The sequence below is a fragment of the Macrobrachium nipponense genome, chromosome 4, assembly GCF_015104395.2.
Source record: "Macrobrachium nipponense isolate FS-2020 chromosome 4, ASM1510439v2, whole genome shotgun sequence".
Lineage (NCBI taxonomy): Eukaryota > Metazoa > Arthropoda > Malacostraca > Decapoda > Palaemonidae > Macrobrachium > Macrobrachium nipponense.
The window spans coordinates 38502495-38526419 of NC_061100.1; the positions used below are offsets into that span (position 1 = coordinate 38502495).

Here is a 23925-nt window from a genome sequence, read left to right on the forward strand (position 1 = left end):
TCCTATTATTATTATTATTATTATTATTATTTTTTTTTTGTTTTTTTTTTTTTTTTTTTTTTTTTTTTTTTTTGTTTTTTTTTTTTTTTTTTTTTTTTTTTTTTTTTTTTTTTTTTTTTTTTGCTCTATCAACAGTCCTCCACCAATTTCGACTGGGGTTGGTAATTTATAGTGTGGGGTTCCGGGTTTGGCATGGCCGTGTGCCATCCTTAGGAGTCCATATCACTCTTCTTACTATGTGTGCGCCGTTTCTAGGAATCAACACCCTTCTGCATGAGTCCTGGAGCGACTTCAATGCCTCCCTAGTTTTTTATAGACTTCCTTTTTCAGAGATCTTGGGATCGTGGGCCTTAGATCGCCCTATTGATTATGGGTACACAAATTTCCACTGGTCAATATTCCCATATACCATTACTTATTTCTAATTTTCAGATCTTGATACTTAATCCAACTTTTTCCCACCTCTTTCCTTTCCTTCAACTCTGGTGTCCCATGCGGTATTGCAACATCAATGAGTGATACTTCTTTCTTTTGACTTTGTCAATCACAAACGTCACGTCTGGTCTGTTTGCACGTATCACCCTATCCGTTCTCGATACCAATAGTCCCAGGTAGGGATCTTTGCCTGAATCGTTTGTTTCTATCACTCCCGCAGGTTTGGGTACTCGTACCACTTATTACTGCATAAGGTAGCTGACATGTTTTCTTGCACAGGCCCACCAGTCGGAGGGCTTTTTGCCACTGAATCATGCCCTCTTTTTGTACTGGTTCTGTTGCAAGTGGGCCGGGGCATTCACTCTTGCGATGTGGTTTATGGCTTTTCAGTTTTTTCGTTATCGCACTCTTTCCTACATCGGGAATGGAGGATGTTATTTATTTCCGTCTATTCGCTACTTTTGAACAAATATCTGGTTTCTTAGGGCCTGATCTTGTTGCCGCTGTGTTATCATTCCTTCAGTTTCCTTCTTTAGCTCCTTCCCCTCTGGTAGCCATTGCCAACTTCGTCATCACGGGGGGGGCCTGGCTAGTTCTTTAGTCATGTATCATGTTATTGTCCGTGCATTTGGTTTGTTGTCGCCAGTCCTCTGTTCTTTCTGGTTCTTTCTCCTGTCTCTGTATATTTCTGGGTCTTTCGTCTGCTTTGTTTTTATTAGTCTTTCTTCCCATTTCTACCTCTTTAAGCCACTCCGTTCGCACCTGGTTTTCAGATTATTGCCCAAAGTGCTCTGTTTTCGATGTTTGACGCAGTCCTCTATACCTTAGGTAGCCCTCTCCCTCCTTCCTTTCGTGTTATGTATAGTCTGTTCCCCGTATTTTGCTCTTGTTGGGTGTAGTGCGCTTTGTGTATTCTTCTTCATATTGTTTCCTGGTATTTCTGGATCTATTGCTGCGGAGTTATGCCTTACGATGATTGATCTTATTATTGATTACTTATTATTATTATTATTAATTATTATATTACCAAAACGAACAAACCACTTTGAAGAAAGGCACCCTTCCCTTTACGCGTGGGGGGTTTTTTAACTTTCACCAATCAAAGAACACTGTATTAGTTACATAGATAATATACAATTCGTGTTCTTTTATTCCATTATTGTCTTATTTTCTCCTAATATTTCCAACATTCAAGAAGTGTATGGAACCAATGCATGCGTCGAAGGCTTAGAAATTACTATTTCCAACATAATGTGAAAAGGTATTGACCTATAACCACTATTTCTGGAGTGAGGTTCGTCTTCACAGGCTATATCTCTCAAGATTTATGAATTTGTAAATTCTGTACGTAAAACTATATATTGGTATATCCTGGTATTTTGTAAAACAAATAGAACATATCTAGTATTTTGTAAGAGCAATGGGTGTTTATCCCCTACTTATAGGACTTATTGAGAGCTTATCTATGCCATCATTTGCATCATTCTTTATTTTGAAGAAATGTTTGCTCTTTATGTCCATTTATTATTGAAAAAATAAGATAAACGAATAAGGAAATCTAAGATTTCACTAAATGTAAGAAGAAAATAAAATATCTTTAGAAATCAGTTTCAGTCAGGAGTGGGAAGATGGCGACCTTTTTGATATTAGAGCCTTTTCGAACAGTATACCCATCGCCATTTTCAGCTGTTTATTTTTGAAATCGTTTATTTCTCCATTCAACTTATTCTCTATTCTCATTTTATTCTGTCCATTATCTATCTATGCACGATTGCCGTCAGTAACCACTACTGATTGGAAAACTTCTTTTTATCTTTTCAATTCTTCTTTCATGTACTCATGCATCCACTGATATATGTGTATTTATTCATATATTGTTTATAAACGGGAATATTTTTCAGACATCTGTGAATAGAGTGCATGTATTATGTTTCCTGTGATGGAGAGAAAACGAGCTATAATCTGCAAGCAGTGAAATATGTATTCGTACACACCTTTCATTATCATTTTATTCTATGTTATTCTATTTCTTCTTTTTTATATTACTTATTTTGCTTCTACAATTTCTTTCGTTGTGCCTCCACCTCCTTCTCTTCAGATGCTATTGGCTGCTAAGACTCAAATATAAAAAGGCGATGCCTTTGGTAGCAATGCAAACGGCTGTTAAACATATCCCATCCTCTCTTCTTCACACTTATCGTTTTTCTCCACCTCTTCCTATTCCTCCACCCACCCCTCCTCCTCCTCCTCCTCTTCTTTCATCTTCCCTCGCAAGATGTCTATATGGTCATTGCATGGGCGGACCTCTCTCAATATGTTAATGGAATCGCCAGATTTGGCCATAGGTTGCATTTTCACTTAACATATTAAAGAGAGGAAAAAAATGTGTGGATGCTCTTCGCGTGGGATAGCGAGATGCTGGACACTGATGTGTCTGTTTGTTTACCTCAATATACGTGGCTTTTTTTTTTTTTTTTTTTTTTTTTTTTGCTGGAAGAATCTTATTCGAACCCGCCAAACTTTGATCAACCCAAATGGCGGCGGGCAATCGGTCCTTTGATAAGTCGAATGATTTTGAGGACGCGTTCGATTTCCTTGATGTCTATGCGGTGCCTGATTGGACTTATTTCCCGAGTGGAGCTTTTACTACGTTTCTTATTTTGGGCTTTCTATCATATGCTTATTCGGGGTTTGGCTGTTCCTGTTGTTGTAAATCGATCAGTCTTAAGAATGCTTTAATGTCAATGGAAAAGTAACTTATCCTCAGCGCCCTAACCTGACCAACCTCGGTTCTTGAGCCTACTTATAATGTCAAGGTCATTAAAAATTTAAGAAAGAAAAGTAAATTTCTACATGTTATTTTTTTTCCTTTAATCATAGAATATATTTAAGGCTAAACGTGGTTTCATTAACAGCCACTATTGAACTTCGTTGCTGCGTGTGTTTTTAATATTCGGACATCCTACCTCAACACATAAACGATAAGTTATGCTATTCATTACCCAGAAATATAAATACATAAGACAAAAGAGAAAATGAACAAAAGTTATGCTCAATTAAAGCAGAAGTGTAGCCTTGATTTTATCACTTGACTTAATATGAGTTAATTTTTTTATCTCCTTCCCTAATTAGTCTCTTTAAATTCACCACAACAACCAGTTACGAGATCTAATCTCCTCAGGCACTAATTAGTTGCAAACTTCCTACCTCTGGCAATTAGCCTCACATATACTGAAGTTATTTATGGAAACCCCCCAAAAGTTTAATCATAAAGATGTCATGTTGATATAAATGCAGTTCTTACTAAGCGCTAAGCCCTATTTATCCAGGGCTTAGACTCTAAGCCCGGGATAAACTGGGTTTAGAGCTTAGAAAAACTGCATTTGTATCAACATGATATATTTATGATTAAATTTTTTGGGGGGTGTCTTATAAATAAGTTAAGTATATCTTAGTTTAACCAGACCACTGAGCTGATTAACAGCTCTCCTAGGGCTGGCACGAAGGATTAGATATTTTTACGTGGCTAGAAACCAATTGGTTACCTAGCAACGGGACCTACAGCTTATTGTGGGACCCGAACCACATTATATCGAGAAATGAATTTCTATCACCAGTAATAAATTCCTCTGATTCCGCGTTGGCAGAGCCGAGAATCGAACTTCGTTCCTGTAAATCACTTCAGTTTATGTGAGGCTAATTGCCAGAATTAGGAAGCTTGCAACTTATTAGTGCCTGAGGAGAACAGATCTTGTAAGCCTTAGAGGTATGATGGGAAGGGAGGAGAGTGAAGCCCAAGCCCCAAGGATGAGATGCACCGCCTCTTCAAAAAAGGAAGGTTGTAGTAGGTATCTCAGAAAACTTGAGATAAAGGAGTTCGGTCCAAAACTTACCTGTTGGTAATGAATGAAATTGTCTGAAAATTTTGAATAGTTTACCAACTTCGCTTTCATCATGGATCACCTTTGTTGTTGTTGTGACGCCAGATAATCCACATCCAAGTCAGTCGATCAGTCAACCTGACAGTTGGTGGAAGCAAAACTTCAATTAATACAGTAGTCGAGGAATTGCCGATCTTGACAAAGAACCTTCGTTGTAATTAGGAATGTATGGCTAACTGATTGATTCGTTGAAGGATATGATTTAAGCGTTTCAACGACCAGTAAGACTGAAAAATAGATAAATTCGTCATAGAGAGATTAACAAAAATAATGCCGGATGGATTCCGTGTAAACCGAACGGGGAGGGGTCAAGGTTGTATCAGTTCTTTTGTTGAGAATATCACAACTTCTCTGTTTTCGACGGATACGTATAGGGGTACCGGCTGGAATGAATTTACCTGGGGAGGGGTTAAGTCGCTCTTTAAAATACTACCTGTTTGATGACCTAATTCGGTGTTTTGCTTACTTACCACTATAACATAATGGAACTGTTAGCTACCATAAAACAGGACATGTTTACTTAAATATACAGTATATATATATAATATATATATATATATATATAGATATATATAATATATATGTAATAGTGTGGCACAGTGTCGTTATTTCCCAAAGGACTTAATAACTTAAAGGAATTACTTAAAGAAAAAAGGCACGAAACGGATAAGAAGGAAGGAAAAGAAAGAAAAATGGGAATACGATAATGACTTTTCTTTGCGAAGGGATTTTGTTACTCAAAAACATTAGGCTTTTAGGCCATTTAGGCCCATCTGGTCTTTCATCACCCTCCCCCAAAAACAAGCCTCTGTCCGTACCAGCGATTAGTGACCCAAGCGATATTTTCGCCCAGGCATCTTCGAGAAAGAAAAATTGGGAAAAAAACTAACTCCTCATTAGCGCCTATGACTAATCCGGTCGTTCCCATTCGTCGAAACAGGTCAAGATAGAGCCATCTGGCACACGTTTAAAAAGGAACTTCTTATGACCCGTGTTTTAGAAAGAGGGCAAAGTAACCAAAAAAACGCTTAAAAGCTCCCACCCTCCCAAATAAGTAGCCTGAGTATCCGACCGAATCCCCCCCAAAAGCACCATGAGAGTGTTGGGTCATAAGGGACAGGCCCAAAAGGCGGGGTATCAACGAATGACCTATTGAGGTTCCCACCAAGGCATACGCCCCTAAGAAAGCCAGGACATGAAGAAGGATGGCGTATACAAACTTCAAAGCCTTACGAATTAAACTGTAGAACGACCTGAACAGGAAGGCGGTCTACGTAGAATGGATTTTGCAGCACTAAGGGGCCCAACAAGAACGGTCTTTCAAGAAATTTTCCCGCACAAATGCCAACCCAGTTCCAAAATCCCAAAAAATCCAAAGGCCGGGGCTAAGGACGAATTTCAAATCTTGAACAAAAAGGCGACGAGACAAGCAGAGAAGAGAGGAAGGGAAAAAGGCGGAGGCAGAGAAACTAAAGGTGGGGAACAGAGAAGCCAAGAAGGAGGAGAACAACCGGGGGATGGAAGCCTGAGGGGAGAGCTTGCAGTGGCATGGCCCGTGAAAGACAGAAGTAACACAGAAGAATCCCCAAGAAGAAGAACAAGGTGGCAAAAAGTGTGGTTGCGAGAAGCAATCCAAAAGACCAGTGAAAGTGGACAATCAATACTCAGTAAAAATTCCCTTCCCGGTGCCGATATACTCGTAATTGCCAACAAAAGTGCCAACTTTAAGTTTTTATCAGTCCCAAGAGCCCAGTTAAGCCTCAGAAGGTGGAAAAACCTTATAAGAACCCCTAACGAAGAAATAAAAAAACGTAAATTTGTATGAATATATCAATTTCATTTCTCATCTAAAGTAGAACCCTTCCTTTTAACGAATTCCAGATTAAGAACATTGAGCAAGACAAGAAGAATATAATAAGCCTAATTCCCCAAAGTACAGCCTCCACGGCACACGTTACCTTAGATCTGTGCAAAGAAAGTAAGTACCGTCACAGATTTATTGGTGGCAGAGCGGTGGGATACGATGAGATAAAGATTGATATAGTGACAAGATTAATTGTTGTCGAGCGGTAAGGATAGGAAGAGACAAAAGACACAGCAAAGAAATGGTGATTAGCGACGTGATACGAAGACACGAATGACAGTAAAACAGCGGCAGCGAAACAGAATCAAAAGTTTAGCGTCGGCATAAGAGATTCAATCCATTCACGCCACTCGAAAAAGAAAGTTCTCCCCAAAGACAGTTACCAGGCCCCCACAAATACGTGCTTCCCCAAATACAAGACAGTTACGAGTCGTAACAATAAAAGCACTCCAAAAAGGCACCCACACTTCACGAAGAAAAACTCCACTCCGAAGAACAGTGAAAGAACTTCCACTAGAAGAACAAGATATCGAAAGCGTAAAGAAAATATCAAGAGGAAAGAAAACATAATCCCGAAAACGCAACAGTCAACGCAATCCTGCTCTGAGAGGAAAGAGAGAGAGAGAGAGGTCCCCTTTCCCGAAGAGAAGAAGAGAGAGAGAGAGAGAGGGGGAACCAACACATCATTCAACGCGCTGGTAGGCGAACGCAAGCTGTCAGACGTAACCCCGGATGTCGAAGACGACGAAGGAAGTTAAGTCCAAAATAATGTCCTCACACTTACATAACATGAAACTCTGTTAAAAGTAAATTACGCGATTAACATTTCAGTTAGACAATTTCTGGTATTTCAAGATCAAAAGATTTTCACACTGAACTTTTTTTTTGGCAACGAAACTACGATATTTCTTAATTTTACTAATTATAACTAATCAGCTACTAAGACCTTTTCCCGAACATTTGTATTTACTAACCAATAACTTTAAATTTTAATTTTAAGAATTTTGATTGTGGTCATTTTTTTGTTATTTTTTTGTGATTTTGGTTGTCTTTTGTGATTTCTTATACTTTGTTTTTTTGTTGTAGTATTTGCTTTTTACTTTTATTCGTTACGTCGAATGAATGTTTACTTGTTTTTATTTTGTTTGTTTAGGATAACAAGGGTAATTCACGGGAGGTCTCTCGTTAGCGTACACTTTATGGTCCAGTTCAGTATCGTTTTACCAGTACTGTTAAGAGGGTTTTTGTTGTTGTTTAAGAATCGCTTACCGGTAACGTAAGACTTTGAGAATATTTCAGGGGAAAATTCCTTTATTTTTTTTTGGTGATCGAATACTTTAGTAAAAACAGTTTATTGTTATTATCATTTTCTTTTGGGGTATTACGGTCATAACTTTGATACTTTTAATGATACTCAGTACTTAAGAAAATTTCCATTAACGAGTCGATGGTCAAAGGGAGACCGACTCCTTATCAGAACGTAAGAACGCCTGTGCTCACGAGAAGTCAAACAAGGAAAATAAACATGCCGGAAAGTACACAGTCCGCGAATTCGAACGCAGCAGTAATGGGAACACATAAGGGGCATGTGATTAATCACATAGCTAAATTTTGCGGAAGAAAGAACGGTCAGTTAGCTTGTAACTTAGAAAACTGGATAGAGCAAGTGGAGACACGCCTAGATAGCATAACGGGGACAGATAGAGAAAAGCTTATTGAAGCCAAGAGTTATCTTGATTTGGAAGCCGGAGGAGACTTAGAACGATACGTCCACTCCGAGACTTACCGAGATCTTAAGAATTGGGAAGAATTGAAACGGTATTTTAGGAAGGTTTATTCCACAGTTGGTGAAAGGGATCCAGTTACTAGCTTGGCAAGGATAGTGCGTCAATTTAAGTTAGACGAAAGACGGTATCAAGAGTTTAGCTCTCAGTTGTATAACAATATGAATGAATGGGGTAACTTCATGGAATCCACAGGTTGGATAGAGGTAGAAGGAGGAAAGCAAAAAATGCTAATGAGCCATGTTAAAAAAATATTTAGACTAGCAATAATGATTGGAAGCCTGCCAACAGAAGTCATTGCAAGGATGACCCGTAAGTGGGAGACATCCGATGATGTAGCAGAGATTGAAGAGGAGGAAACAAAAATCTTAGGTAAAAGACCTGAAGGGAATCCTATATACAGACCTTTAGTCGCTATAGGACAAAAGGAAAGAGGTCCAAATAGATCTAGGACACCATCTAGAAATCAGAATAAGATGCCAGGTAAATCTTCTCAAGGAGGATTTTCGACAGTCACGTGTTATAACTGTCAGAAGAGAGGACATTATGCCAGTGATTGCCGAGGGATGGCCTTCTGTCCTTTCCATAAGAAAACAGGACATAGTGCTCGAGAATGCAGAAATAAATTTGTTTCAGCTCCTAGAGGTAGATCTCAGTCGAGAGGCAGAGGTAGAAACAATAGTCAATCTCCCCCAGTTAGAGGAAATAGGGATTCCGTCCCAAATAGATATGCCAATCAAACAGCAAGCATAGGTTATGAATCAGTTCAGTCAACGTCAGACGACGCAATGGGAAATTTTCTGCTTACTGGTACAATGAATCTTCCTCTATAACAGAGAGAACGTCCGGAATGTCAAGGCTAAGCCCAGCTACACAGGTTAGCAAAGTTGATGTAGGAAATGAATATAATTATAGACCATTATTTCCAGCACATGTCGGTCTAGAGAAACCTATTGTTACATTCTTTGATACAGGCAGTCCTAAGAATATAATGTCAGAAAAGGTGTATCGGTTGTATTTTTCTCACTTAAGATTGAACACAGCGGTAGATTGTAGAATCACAGACGTCCAGGGTAATGATATCCACGTAATTGGACAGTTAGATTTTCCATTTAGGCTAGGAAGAATTGCTCTAAGAGAAAAATGTTGCTGGTAGCCAGAGATATACAATTAGCTTTTGCTCATTGCTGATAGGTTATCCAACTATGGCTAGACAAGGTATAAGCATTGATGCCCCTAGAGAACAACTAGTGATTAACAACGGTCGTGAGATTTCTAGAATACCAATATGCAAGTCAATTAAAAGAACTCAGACTAAAGAGAATCCCACGATGAAAGGTATCTTAAAGAAGGATAAGACAGAGGGAAGATATCCAGAATGCATCACGAGTTCACAACAGATCATTAACCTCTTAGAATCAATCAATGCACTTATTTAAAGTTAGAGAGGGAATTAAGACTTAAACCAGGAGAAAGCACGTGGGTAGAATGTACAGTAAACTCCAATTTTTGAAGGGAAGGAAATTCTCACGCTTACTGAAAAGTCGCAAGTAAATGGAATACATTATTCTTCTAGTTTACATGAAGTCAGACAGAGCAAAATAGCATTACAGATTACGAATAACAGAGGAGGAAAGGTTAAATTAACACCAGGTACAGAGATAGGCCTAGCAGAAGTATACTCCATACCTATCCGAGTTGTAGAAAGGGAAACGGTAGCCGCGATCAGTAAAAGGAAATGAAATTACGCTCAGGACATAAAACTGAGAAGAGCTAAAATAGGATCTCATTTAAAGGACATTAAGGAAAAACCATGTTAGAGAGGAATTCATAGACTTACTGTGCGAATATCAGGATATAGTCGCTCTAGACGGCGACACCTTGGGAAATACACGCGAAATAACGCACAAGATAGACATTCCATCGAACACAAAGCCAATCTACATACCAGCCTATAGAGTAGCACATTCCCAGAAGGAGATCATTGAAAGAGAAGTACAAAGAATGAATAGGCAAGGAATAATAGAACCATCTAAATCCCCATGGTCCTTTCCACTTTTGCTAGTTCCTAAAAGGGACAAAACTTATAGAATAGTTGTGGATTTCAGAAAATTGAACCAAATTACTGAAAATGATCCTTATCCAATGCCGTCAATGCGAGATCTTATCGCTACTATAGGGTCCAAGAGATACTTCACCACAATAGATTTATTGCAGGGATTCTTGCAAATCCCTCTAGACGAAGAAAGTAAACCTTTGACTGCTTTTTCCACTAGTAACGGCAGATACCAGTATGTAAGAATGCCTTTTGTCTAAAGTCAAGTCGGTAACTTTTGTAAAGATTAATGGATAAAATTTTGGGCGATTTACTAGGCAAAGACGTACACTGTTACATAGATGATTTGGTAATAGCAACAGACACTATAGAGGAACACATAGACTTAGTCAGAGAAGTCCTAAAGAGATTAAGAAAAGCCAACCTGAAGCTTAAACTGAAGAAGTGTAACTTCCTTAAAAGGAAAATAGACTACCTTGGTCATACACTAAGTGAAAAGGGCGTAGAAGTAAACGAATTAAAGATTAAGTCGATTAAGGAATATCCAACACCTCAGTGCAAGAAGGACGTAAAGTCATTCTTAGGTTTAGCAGGTTTTTACCGCAAGTTCATAGGGAACTTTGCAGTCATATCCGCACCACTAACTGAACTTTTAAAGGAACACGTATCATTTGTATGGACAGACGGGCAGCAAGAAGCATTCGAAGAATTGAAAGAAAGATTAACACATCCGCCAGTACTTAGCTTCCCAGACTTTGGCAAGGAATTCTTTTTAGCCACGGACGCAAGCCACATTGGTATAGGAGCATGTTTAATGCAAAAACAAGATAATAAGTATAATGCGATAGCTTATTACAGTAGGAAATTAAAGCCCTCAGAAGTGAACTACTCAGTAACAGACCTCGAGTCTCTAGCTATAATAGACGCTTTAAAGCATTTCAGATATATAATTTTTGGTTACAAGATAACCGTGTTCACGGATCATTCAGCTGCAGTAGAAATGCTAAAGAACCCTAATTTTTCTGGACGAAGAGCCCGTTGGTTCATGACAGCCCAAGATTATGATATAGAGGTGAAATATGTCCCTGGGAAGACGAATAAGGTAGCAGATGCATTATCAAGATATGTATCACAAGATGATAGTATAAATATGATAAGTCAAGAAGAAGAAAAGAATGAAACAATGTGCAATGACGTAAATGTACTCACCATGCACTATACAGAGGAGACTTTCCCGGCAAAAATTTCATAAAAGAACAAGAAAGAGATGAAGATATAAGGAACTGTTTAAATACGTTAGAAACGAAAGAAAACACACACCAACAAGAATTAACCGAACTAGGTAGGAAGGTTGGATGTCCCACAGATGCATTAACGGACATAGATGGCGTATTAATTTGGATGTGTCACGAATATGACCCATTTGGTCAATTTCTAGGTGTACTGCACAAAAGATTAGTACCTAAGAGTCTAAGAAACAAGGTCATTGAGCTAATGCACGAAGATGACATGAGAGCTCACCCAGGAAGGGATGAGACAATTAGATTAATCCAAAGAACTTTCCATTGGAAGGGAATTCACAAGGATGTTAGTAATTATGTGAAGAGCTGCAATACATGCAACAGCTACAAAGGAAGAACAGACAAGGAAGTACCACTAGGGAAATATCCTATCCCACAGACTCCTTTCGAAAGAGTATCTATTGATCTTATCACTAATCTTTCATACCACGAGTAAAGGGAATAAGAATATACTAGTATGTATCGACGCGCTCACGAGATATACAGAGTTGGTACCACTAACTAGTAAAAGTGCCAAGGAATGTGCAACCGCTCTCTTTGATAAGATATTTTGCAGATATTCTGCCCCACAGCTCATTATCTCTGATAATGGGACCGAGTTCAACAACTCATTAGTTCAAGAAATTTGTAACGCCTTTAAGGTAGAAAAGGTAGCGATACAGCCGTATCACCCAGCTAGTAATGGCTTAGTAGAAAGGAATAACAGGAAGGTTTTAGACGTATTACGTCACACAGTAGGACAGGATCCTGACTGGGACGTCAATTTACCTTTAGTCCAATTATCATTAAATGCAAGGCATCATACGAGTATTCGTGCAACTCCCATAAAAGCTTTGATGGGATATGAACCCAGATTACCTTATGCATGGCTGAATCAGCCAATACAGCCAAATTACTCTGAAGATATCATGAAGATAAGAATCGGAAACTTTAAAGTAATCCACAAGCAATTACACAAGAATCTAGAAGAAGCCCAGCAGAATATGATAGAGAAGCATCAAGAAGGATTAAGGCCTGTAGACTACAAGAAAGGAGATGAAGTCTATATTAAGAAGGAAGTAAGAAGTGGTATTAATTATAAGTTAGCCACAAAATTCACAGGACCATACAAGGTCGTAGACGTACAAGAAACTAAGATAAAGGTTAAGAAAATGAATAACCAAATGCCTTCCACATATGCTGAATCATTAGAAGAAGAAGAATTTTGGATAAACAAGGACAAGGTCAAGAGAACCAAAGAAGTTGAAGAATCCGAAATGACAGAGACGTCAGAAGAAATTCCAGAAGAAGGAACTAGATATAACCTAAGAAATAGAAGAGTCACTTTTCAGTGAAACAGAAGAACAAACCCATTAATTCATCCCATTATTCCCATGTATTTATTTGATTTCTTTATTGCTAAGTTTACCTTCATCGGTCGACTTAGGAATAATCTTTTATTGTTACAATTCTTACTTTAATTAGTCGGTTTGTAGCAATTTTTTGAGTTACGTGCACTAACTTCAAATTTATTTTGACTTGAAGGGAATTATTTGGGTATGTAAGAAACGATTCAATGCGCAGTATAAGAATTTCAAGACGTATATTAAGTTTAATCGTTCCATAAGAACATTCTTAGAAGTAAAAGAATAAATAAGAAGGGTTAAGATAGACATTAAGAGATTTTTAAGATAAGAGAATTCGTTTTAGAAATGATCAAGATTTTGAAGGGGTAATTAATACACTTACTTTGTTCAAATCCATTAGATGTTGATTGATGAAAAAACTTACTATTAAGATATTAATCGATGAAGACTCACTAACAAGAAGTTAATTGATGAAGACTCATTAACAAGATAGTAGTTGTTGAAAACTTACTAACAAGATATTGATTGGTGAAAACTTACTAATTGTTGTCACAGTAGAAGAAACCTACAAGTATTAACCACTAACCGGTTCCTTTAACCGAGTTGCCAATTTTGTTTTAGTAGTATCAAGCAGTGAAGTTATGATAGTTTAATGTACAAGGTTACTCAGAAAATTACAGTAAGAATGTCCAATGAAATTTTGCATAAACACAATACACAATCTCAGTAGAAAGTCAAGGACACACTTGTTATTGCATACAAATACACAAGGATATTTTCTCCAAGGACTTGTCACCAAGTAGCAGGTCGCAGCCAACAAGAAGCCATCAAGTGTCGTCAACGAAGAACGAAGTTTATTTTCCATAAAGAAAGACGATATCCACCTAGATAGAATAGGACTGAGGACTGAACCAATCACGTACTGTAAACTTGGATAGTTACCATTATTTTTTGCTTCTACCATGCATTTATATAACTTTGTGACTTAAGGGCTTATGTATGTTTAACTTTCAGTTTTTCTTATTTTTTGGTGATTTAGTTTTGTTTGCATTCAGTTTCACGTTTCTTAATGTGATTTACTCATATTTGAATTCAGTTTGATGATTCTTTTAATATTACTTAATCAAGTACTTGTTCATATTCATATTCAGTTTTTATGTTTCTCTGAATGTTACTTACTCAAGAATTTACTCATGTTTACATTCAATTTGATTGTTGCCCTTAACGTTACTTAATCAAGGATTTGCTCATGTTTACATTCACTTTGATGTTTTTGAGTTAAAGTTTCAATATGATTTCCAAGAAGCATAAGTTAGGAGTCCTCTTGTAGGTATAATAATATTTGCTTCAGCTTAGATAACGCTGTCGGAGTCAGCGAGGGTAAGCGGGCCGAGACTGTAATAGTGTGGCACAGTGTCGTTATTCCAAAGGACAATAACTTAATAATACTTAAGAAAAAGGCACGAAACGGATAATAAGGAGAAAAGAGAAAAGGGAATACGATAATGACTTTTCTTTGCGAAGGGATTTTGTTACTCAAAACATTAGGCTTTTAGCCATTAGGCATCTGGTTTTCATCTCCCCCAAAAAGCCTCTGTCCGTACCAGCGATTAGTGACCAGCGATATCGCCCAGGCATCTTCGAGAATTGGAACTACTCTCATTAGCGCCTATGACTAATCGGCGTTTCCCTTCGTGAACAGGTCAGAGAGAGCCATCTGGCATACGTTAAAAAAGGAATTCTATGACCCGTTGTTAGAAAGAGGGAAGTACCAACTCTTAAAAGCTCCACCCTCCCAAATATAGGCCTCTAGTATCGACGAATCAAAAGCCATGAGTGTTGGTCATAAGACAGCCCAAAGGGGTATCAACGAATGACCTATGAGGTTACCAAGGCATACGCCCCTAAGAAGCCAGGACATGAAGAAGGAGGCGTATACAAATTCAAAGCCTACGAATTACTGTAGAAGACCTGACAGGAAGGCGGTCTCGTATAATGTTTGCAGCCACTAAGGCACAAGAAGTCTTTCAGAAAATGCCACACCCAGTCAAAATCCAAAAATCCAAAGGCGGGGCTAAGGAGATTTCAACTGAACAAAAAGGCGAGACAGAGAGAGAGCAAGGAAAAAGGGAGCAGAGAAAAAAGGGGAACAGAGAAGCCAAGAGAGAGAACAACGGGGAGCCTGAGGGGAGCTGCAGTGGCATGGCCGTGAAACAGAGAAGGACAGAAGAATCCCCAGAAGAAGAACAGGTGCAAAAGTGTGGTGTGCGAAGCAATCAAAGACAGTGAAAGTGGACAATCAATACTCAGTAAAATTCCCTCGTGCCTATATACTCGTAATTGCAACAAGTGCCAATTAAGTTTTATCAGTCCAAGAGCCCAGTAACTCAGAAGGTGGAAAAACCTTATAAGAACCCCTAACGAACAAGAATAAAACGTAATTTGTATGAATATATCAATTTCATTTCTCATCTAAAAGTAGAACCCTTCCTTTTAACGAATTCCAGATTAAGAACATTGAGCAAGACAAGAAGAATTTGATATAAGCTAATTCCCCAAACCAAAGTACAGCCTCCACGGCACACGTTACCTTAGATCTGTGCAAAGAGTAAGTACCGTCACAGATAATATGTATATATATATGTATATATACTATATATATATATATATATATATATATATCTATCTATATATATATATATATATATATATATCATATATATATATATATATATATATATATATATATATATATATATATCAGTTATTAACGTGAATGTGTAAGCACACATACTTATGCTTTGATTTAATCAAATTTTCTAAAATAATAATAAAATACATATATTTCTTTCGGTCTATTCACACTTAGTATTTATCGAACAAGCTTCAGATAGAGGGCATAAGTGATTAGAGAGAGAGAGAGAGAGAAGAGAGAGAGAGAGAGAGAGAGTACAAAATCATTTGCATTGTTCATGCATTCTCACACCTTAGCGCTGACCCCAAAGTCAACCCCGCGGCTGAGGTGATGCTTATTCATCAGTCTCTGGGGCTCTTGTTTTTCCTGACTGACGTGACGACAAATAGTAATGTTTCTCGAACACTTGCCAAAATATGCTGTGATTTACGTCTTCCATCGGCGCCGCAGACACAGCTTGCTGATAAGGGAATACGTGTCGCCTTTTGTTTGAAGGCCCGGTTCTTGCCGAGCTTAGTTTTCCATGAAATGGTGGATATTGTATACACACGCACGCAGATATGTATACACACATAATATACATTAATATATATTATACATATTCATATATGTTACAGGGAATATGTGAATCCCTGCCCTAGGGCATATGTAAAATAACCAATTGGCTTAGGAACATTTGATCCCAGAGGACTACTACTAAACACGGGGTAACAGTGCTTCATCTAAAGTGTTTCGCCGTGTTTAGTATTATAGTAGATTCACATCAACCGTGCATCCCTCAGGAGAGGTGGAACATACATCCTGCCTATGTGAACACTCTCGAGAGACTGAGAGTTTCCACCCCTGTGGTTGGCTTATAACAGACAATCAGGAGAGTCGTAAGGGACTGGCCTAGACTTCAAATGCACGATTGATGTGAATTTACTATAGTCCCTTGGGGATCAACCATGTTTCGCTGTTTAGTACTAGCCCCTGGGGGATCAAATGCACTTAGGGACATTTGTTCCCCCCAGGGGCTAGTGCTAAACACGACGAAATACGTTTGACTCCCCAGGGGCTAGTACTAAAATAGGCGAAACAGTGTAGTTGAATTACTGTTTCACCGTGTTTAGTACTAGCGCTCAGGGATCAAAATTAATGTTCCTAAGTGAATTGGTCATTTCACATAATCCCTAGGGATTTCGCATATTCCCTGTAACATATACATATTCATATATATTTATACATACATAATGTTATGTATATTCGTGGAAGTGGCTGCTTAATAGATGGAGTAACAGTACGGTACTTTTTTTTCCCACGTTTAAACATTACTTTTGTTTAGGGAACAACGTGAGTGAAATTTCCCCTCGCAAATAGACTAGAAATGTTAGTCAGAACTAAAATAGAAGGCAGCCACTAAGACTGAAAGAATTTTAAGAGAATGTTTTTTTATGGGTACAATCTAAAATACATTTTTGTGAGAGCAGAGTGCTGCCCAAAGGTGTATGTGTCTCTTATGAGAGAGAGAGAGAGAGAGAGAGAGAGAGAGAGAGAGAGAGAGAGAGAACAGAATCCGATAACTTCTAAATGAAAGCCATTACGAAACCTAAATGAAATTGCACGATATGGTACCGCATATAAAGGGAACAGATGAAATAGGGAGACAGGAATGGCGTAAAAGGAGAGAGAGAGAGAGAGAGAGAGAGAGAGAGAGAGAGAGAGAGAGAGAGAAACTGAAAATACGAAAACATCAAGAACGAAAGCCGTTACGAAACTTAAAAAACAGTTAAAAGATACCGCTTGTGAAAGGAAAAGATAAAACAGGAAGACAGTAATGGCTTACAGAGAGAGAGAGAGAGAGAGAGAGAGAGAGAGAGAGAGAAAGAGAGAGCGGAGAAACGCCCTCCTTTACCGGAGATGGCAGTGACAGGCTGGCGCCATCACAAGCCTCATTGAGGGACACTTCTGCTGACATTTGTCTTTGCGTTGATCTGATGAGGCACTCGCCGTTTTCCCTTGGCTCCGGTCTCGAGGGCTGACTCAGCCATTTCGAGGCTGGTCGGTATGCACACCGCTTGCTTGCATTCGCAGTCGCAACTGTATTTTCTCAATCGGTTGAGCGGCGGTCAGCTTTATTTTGCGTCTGCTGCTGTCTGCTCTCTGTTTCTCCTCGTTAGGAGTTGAGTAGGAAGTTGGCTATCGTATGTGGCCAGCTCGGCGTATATTCAAGGTAAGACGTTGAGCGTGTCAGTCAGGTCGACCAGTATCAGAATGAATGTCACTTCTGGTGTGTTTTCTTGGTTTTATGTCTACTACTTGCTTGCCACAAAGCTCTGCCTTGGTCTCCCATGACCTTTCTCAATTTGGAGTGCGAGTCTGTCCTTCAGCTGATGTGCTTAACGGTACTTCGTATACAGTTTGTTTTCTGGGATATATGTATATATAATAATATATATATCATATATATAATATATATATATATATATATAATATATATTACATATATATATATATATATATATATATATATATATATATATATATATATACTGATAACAAAAATGTTCTGTTACAACAGAATTCCATCTAATAAAAGGAGCCCATAAAAACACCAAAAATATAAAATTGTAAGAATACTATATTTCAGAGACTGCTGTCTCTCTCTTCAGGTAGGGTTAATGCACGAGAAAAGTTACAGAAAGGACTGTATTTATACCAAGAGATCCATCCATCCACAGGTAAGCCGTTTGACTAGGTCACCCCCACTGATAATAATTCCTCTTTAACCTCCATAATCATTGTTTGAAGAAGATTTCTATGATATCTGAATCCCAGCCGCCTTTTAATCTATATATATATATATATATATATATATATATATATATATATATATATGTATGTATGTATATATAATATATATATATATATATATATATATATATATATATATATATTATATATATATATATATATATATATATATATAGTTATATAATATATATATATATATATATATATATATATATATATATATATATATATATATGTATATAATATATATATATATATATATATATTATTATATATATATATATATATATATATATATATATATATATATATATATATATTATATGACTGGTAAAATGTTCCTGTAACAACAGAATTCCATCTAATAAAAGGAGCCCATAAAAACACACCAAAATAGAGAGAAAAGTACTATATTTCAGAGACTGCTGTCTCTCTCTTCAGGTATATGAATGAGAAAAGTTTACAGAAAAGGTGGTATTTTATACCAAGAGATTCGTCCACAAGTAAGCCAATTTAGGTCACCCCGCTGATAATCTTCCTTTAATCTTCTTAAGCGTTGTTGAATGAACACGTGCGTCGACGATGTCCGATGTCCAATTCCCTTTTGAGATGTTCATTACCTGCTTCTCTTTTATTAAAGGCCGATTCCATCATTTGACTCTTGTACCCCGCAAGTTGCTGCTATAAATTACACGTGACATATTCCAGTTTATTCTATGGTTATGTTCATTTATATGGTTGAAACAGGACGACCAGTTTCTGTTATCCATACCTAACTGACGTTTTGTGTTATTATCTCTGGGGAAGTGATTTACCTGTAAATCCGTTGTAAGATTGGTCACAGTTCCTGGCATGGTGGGATCTCATATACCCCAGAGTCTTTGGGCGATGTCTTTTGTTGGACGTTAATCAGGGATTTGGCTAAGGTATTTGGGTAGGTAAATGCAAAAGGGTTGGATTTCCCAAGGGTGAGGAGGCGAAGATTAGATTGAGTTCCATATATTGGCCAAGACAAAAAGAGTATTGAACTATTGGAGAAATTTAAAGTAATTAATCCTAAATTACCCTACTTTTATGGTCTTCCCAAAACTCACAAAGACAATCTTCCATTCAGACCCATCGTTTCATGCGTCGGAGCTTTCAATTACAAAATTTCTAAATGGTTAGCTGGCCTCCTTTCTCCTTTTTAGGCACTTTTTCTCCCAGTCACATCAAACATTCGGAAGACTTTTGTCACAAATTCAGAGAGCCACATATACCACTTCACAACATAAAACTTTTTTGTTTAAAGCTTGACGTAGACTCCCTATTCACAAAAGTACCAGTACAAGGACGTTCTCAGTTTTTAAGGGAAAAATTATCCCCTATTCAGATCATTTCCCTTTGGCACTTGACAAAATAATAAAGTTAGTTGAATTATGTGCATCTAATAACGTATTTTCATTCGGGGAATCATTCTACAAGCAAAAATTCGGGTGTAGATGGGTAGTCCTTTAAGTCCTATTTTTAGCCAATCTGTACATGGAATACTTTGAAAACTACAGTAATAAATGCAATAAAACCCAAAAACATGCTGTGGATGAGATACGTGGATGACATACTAACATTTTGGGATAATAAGTGGGGTAATTTTAATGAATTCCTCTCAAAATTAAACGCATTAGTGCCCAGCATCAAATTTAAAGTTGAATGGGAAACAGACAACAAAATTCCTTTTCTTGATGTTTTAATAATCAGAGACACGACAGAATAAACAAATTTACCATATACAGAAAACCAACGTTCTCACTTTATATATTCACTACTTTAGCTATCATGACAATACTATCAAGATAGGTGTAGCTACCAACCTATTCTTAATGAGCCTTACGACAAATTTGTTCCCCAGATTTCCTGGAAAAAGAATTTGAACTAATTCGCAAGCAACTTTCATCTTTAAAGTATCCTGACCATATAATTGAGAAAGCAATTCAAAAAGCAAACGTAATTTTCTACCGACCCCCTAAAGACAAGAAACCAGAGACACACCCACAATAAAATAAAAATTCCCCACCTGGAGACGATTAAGAGAGTAACTCACACCCTTGGGAAATCCAAACCCTTTTGCATTTACCTACCCAAATACCTTAGCCAAATCCCTGATTAACGTCCAACAAAAGACAAATCGCCCAAAGACTCTGGGGTATATGAGATCCCATGCCAGGACTGTGACCAATCTTACATCGGATTTACAGGTAAATCACTTCCCCAGAGTTATACAACACAAACGGTCAGTTAGGTATGGACAACAGAACTCGGGCTATTTCAACCATATAAATGCATAACCATAGAATAAACTGGAATATGTCACGTGTAATTTATAGCAGCAACTGCCGGTACAAGAGTCAAATGATGGAATCGGCCTTAATTAAAAAAGAGAAGCAGGTAAGAACATCTGCAAAAAGGGAATTGGACATGCGACATCGTCGACGGCAGGGTGTTCATTCAACCAACGCTTAAGAAGATTAAGGAAGATTATCAGCGGGGGTGACCTAAATTAAGGCTTACTTGTGGACGAATCTCTTGGTATAAATACCACCTTTTCTGTAAAACTTTTCTCATTCCAACTATACCTGAAGAGAGAGACAGCAGTTCCCTCTGAAATATAGTACTTTTCTCTCTACATTTTGGTGTTTTTATGGGCTCCTTTTATTATATATATATATGATATGTATATATACATATATATATATATATATATATATATATATATATATTATATATATATATATATAGTATATACACATACAATATATATATATATATATATATATATATATATATATATATACATATATATATATATATATATATATATATATATAATATATATATATATAATATTCCACCAGCGTCTCTGTTTTATCTTGCATGTCTTGCTTATCTCTGAAGTATCTTTGCAGACACTGACTCTTCTTCTTTTGCCGTTATCTAGATTGCCCCCACAATTAGCTCAAGGACCCCCAAGAATCGGACACCAGGCTCCATTTTACAAGAATAGCTGAACTTTATTTTTACTCACCTTGGAATTAACTTTATTTCTACTCACCTTGGAATTTAGATCTCGAAATCTGAAGATGATCTTGCTAATAATGAAATAAAAATGGTTTCTGGTTTTTGAAAGCATTAAAATTAAATTGTTCTGATTAAAGGACCTCATTTTCACTGAACTAGGATATTTTTTTCAATTCTTTTTATGGGTATTTATACCGTTGGATATTTAAGTAAGATTACATAATGCATGAAGAGTTGAAAACTTGGGTTTGTTATGGTTTTAAAGTAAATTAAACAAAAAACTGCTAATTCAGTTTTGATCCTGCATTATTCTGAACTCCGTAGGAGGTCGAGGTTAGTGCCCAAGTCAGTGCGTCTTGCACTGTGCACTGTAGGCATTATTTAAGGTTCTTTGTAGCATCCTTTCGGTCCCTAGCTCCTGCATCTCTTCCATTCCTCTTACTGGACATCCGTTCATATTCCCTTTCACCGTCTCCTGACATTTTTCATAGTGCAACTGCTTTGAGGTTTTCCTCTTGTTACACCTTTCAAACCTTCTTACTCTCATTTTCCATCTCAGTAGTGAATGGCTTCATAGGCCCCAGCACTTGGCCTTTTCCTTAATTTTACAAATATTCCTCTCTTATTCTTCGCTTGGTTGTATCAGGCCTGGCTAGATTAATCCCATTAGCCCGTCCCGACGGACTCCTCGCTTCTTGCCAGCGCAAAATGGGAAGTAGTAAAATAAATCCAGAAATCGACTACGAAATATTTGGGGCACCGAGGAGGAGAATGCTTTGGAATTCTCTCCCTTCGTCTGTTTCCTCTGCTTCCCGTACTCTCATTCTTTTACTTATCCACCTGTTTATCTGCTCCATCTTTTGACGTAGATCATTTTCATTGACAAAACATATCATAAATTCAATCTACAAAAGACAGTTTAATCAATTATTAGGACAAGACTAAATGTTTGTAGGTACGTTTTATATCATGACTGGAGGAGAACCTCAAATATGAGCTCTTCGATTAGATAGAGTAAATCACGGCTTTTTACTTAGAAAGTCGGGAAATAAATGACGGTCTCAAACATAAATCATGCGATAAAGTTTATTGCTAAAGGCCTCAAATGAATTCTCTGAAAACGAAGATTGTGAATAATAATAATAATAATAATAATAATAATAATAATAATAATAATAATAAAATCCGAGTGGATCTTTGTCCGCCCGGGTGGAGGCGGGGTAGGTAGGGGAGTTGGAGAATAGAGGAGACGGCCACCCTTTTCTTGCAAACCTGTTTGTTCGCTCTGGGTGGTTGCGAGGTAGGTAGGGGAGCGGGTGGATAGGAGAGACGGCCACCCTCCTCCTGCAAACCTGTTTGTCCGCCCCTCCAGGGACGAAAATAATAAATCAGATATCCTCTAACATGTGGGGAGGTGCGGTGGTAGTTATTTGTAATACTCTAATATAGTTTTATACTGAAATTTAAGCATTTGTATGAATTACATATACCCTCACTTACTTATAGACAGAAACGTGCACACACATAGTATATATAGTGTATATATATATGTGTGTGTGTGTGTGTGTGTGTGTGTGTGTGTGTGCGCGCGCGTACTTGAATTTGTTATTTTTTTATGTACGTGCAAAACGATTTCCATTTAAGGAGTTTAGCATCCGCATGACACTGATATCACCAAAATTTAATTCTCTCTCTCTCTTCCCCACCATTTCTCTCTCTCTCTCTCTCTCTCTCTCTCTCTCTCTCTCTCAGGAAAGACACTGTTTGCGCAATATGCAAACTGTTTTGGTAATTAAACAGTAAAATTCGCAGAATCGTCTGCCACGAAAAGCCTTCCTTGTTTAGACAGCCTTGTTTGCAGACCTGGTTAGAGAAGGACAACAACCGCCCCCCCCCCCCCCACCCACTATCTCCTACACACCCCCACACCCCGCCCAATCCAGTCCTCGGCGCCGCCCCTATACGCACCCCCCAAACGACCCATTCCCTCAATACCGCCCCCAGGAGGCCATTCAGGTGCACCTCGACACATTCTGTAGGTGTTTCAGGGGATCCTGTAGGGGCAGATGCCCTAAGAGAAGGATAAGAGCATTGAGCAATGTTCCCATTATCATTCCTATGGGAGCTGTTATTCGTATGGTTAATCTTCTTGTTGGTTTCAGTTTTTTGTAAAAGAAAACTATTGAGATGGCTGTTCATCTGTCCGTCCGCACTTTTTCTGTCCGCCCTCAGATCTTAATAACTATTGAGGCTAGAAGGCTGCAAATTGGTATGTTGATCTTCCACCCTCCAATCATCAAGCATACCAAATTGCAGCCCTCTAGCCTCAGTAGTTTTTATTTTATTTAAGGTTAAAATTAGCCATGATTGTGCCACTGGCTCCGCTGTAAGTGCCAACAACAGGTTACTATCCGGCGTTGCTGAAAGTTTCATGGTCCGACGGTGAGAGTTTATGGGCCACGGCTGTGAGTTTCATGCAGCATTATACGCTGTACAGAAAACTCAATTGCTCTGAAGAAACTTCGGCGCATTTTTACTTGTTTTTTTGTTGTTGTTCTGACTCCTGTTGAAGTTTTTATTTAATTGGCGATGCTGTTGCTTTTGTCTTGCTACTATTGTGAATGTCATTCATTTATATTTTAATTGACCCTTTTGT

The 23925-nt window shown here is 37.8% G+C and overlaps 1 protein-coding gene across 3 annotated transcripts in view; it reads left to right on the plus strand.

Annotated features, from left to right (window-relative positions):
* LOC135210868 (D-ribitol-5-phosphate cytidylyltransferase-like) overlaps positions 1-23925 on the plus strand; it is a 579267-nt gene that overhangs the window by 211643 nt on the left and 343699 nt on the right. The window contains exon 1 of one of the 3 annotated variants that reach the window (XM_064243775.1): positions 17389-17634. The exons of 1 other annotated variant lie outside the window; for it this stretch is intronic. The gene's annotated coding sequence lies outside the window, so the exon portion shown is untranslated. Of the gene's footprint in view, positions 1-17388; positions 17635-23925 lie in introns of those variants that run through there. One more of the 3 variants, XM_064243778.1, reaches the window with a different exon arrangement.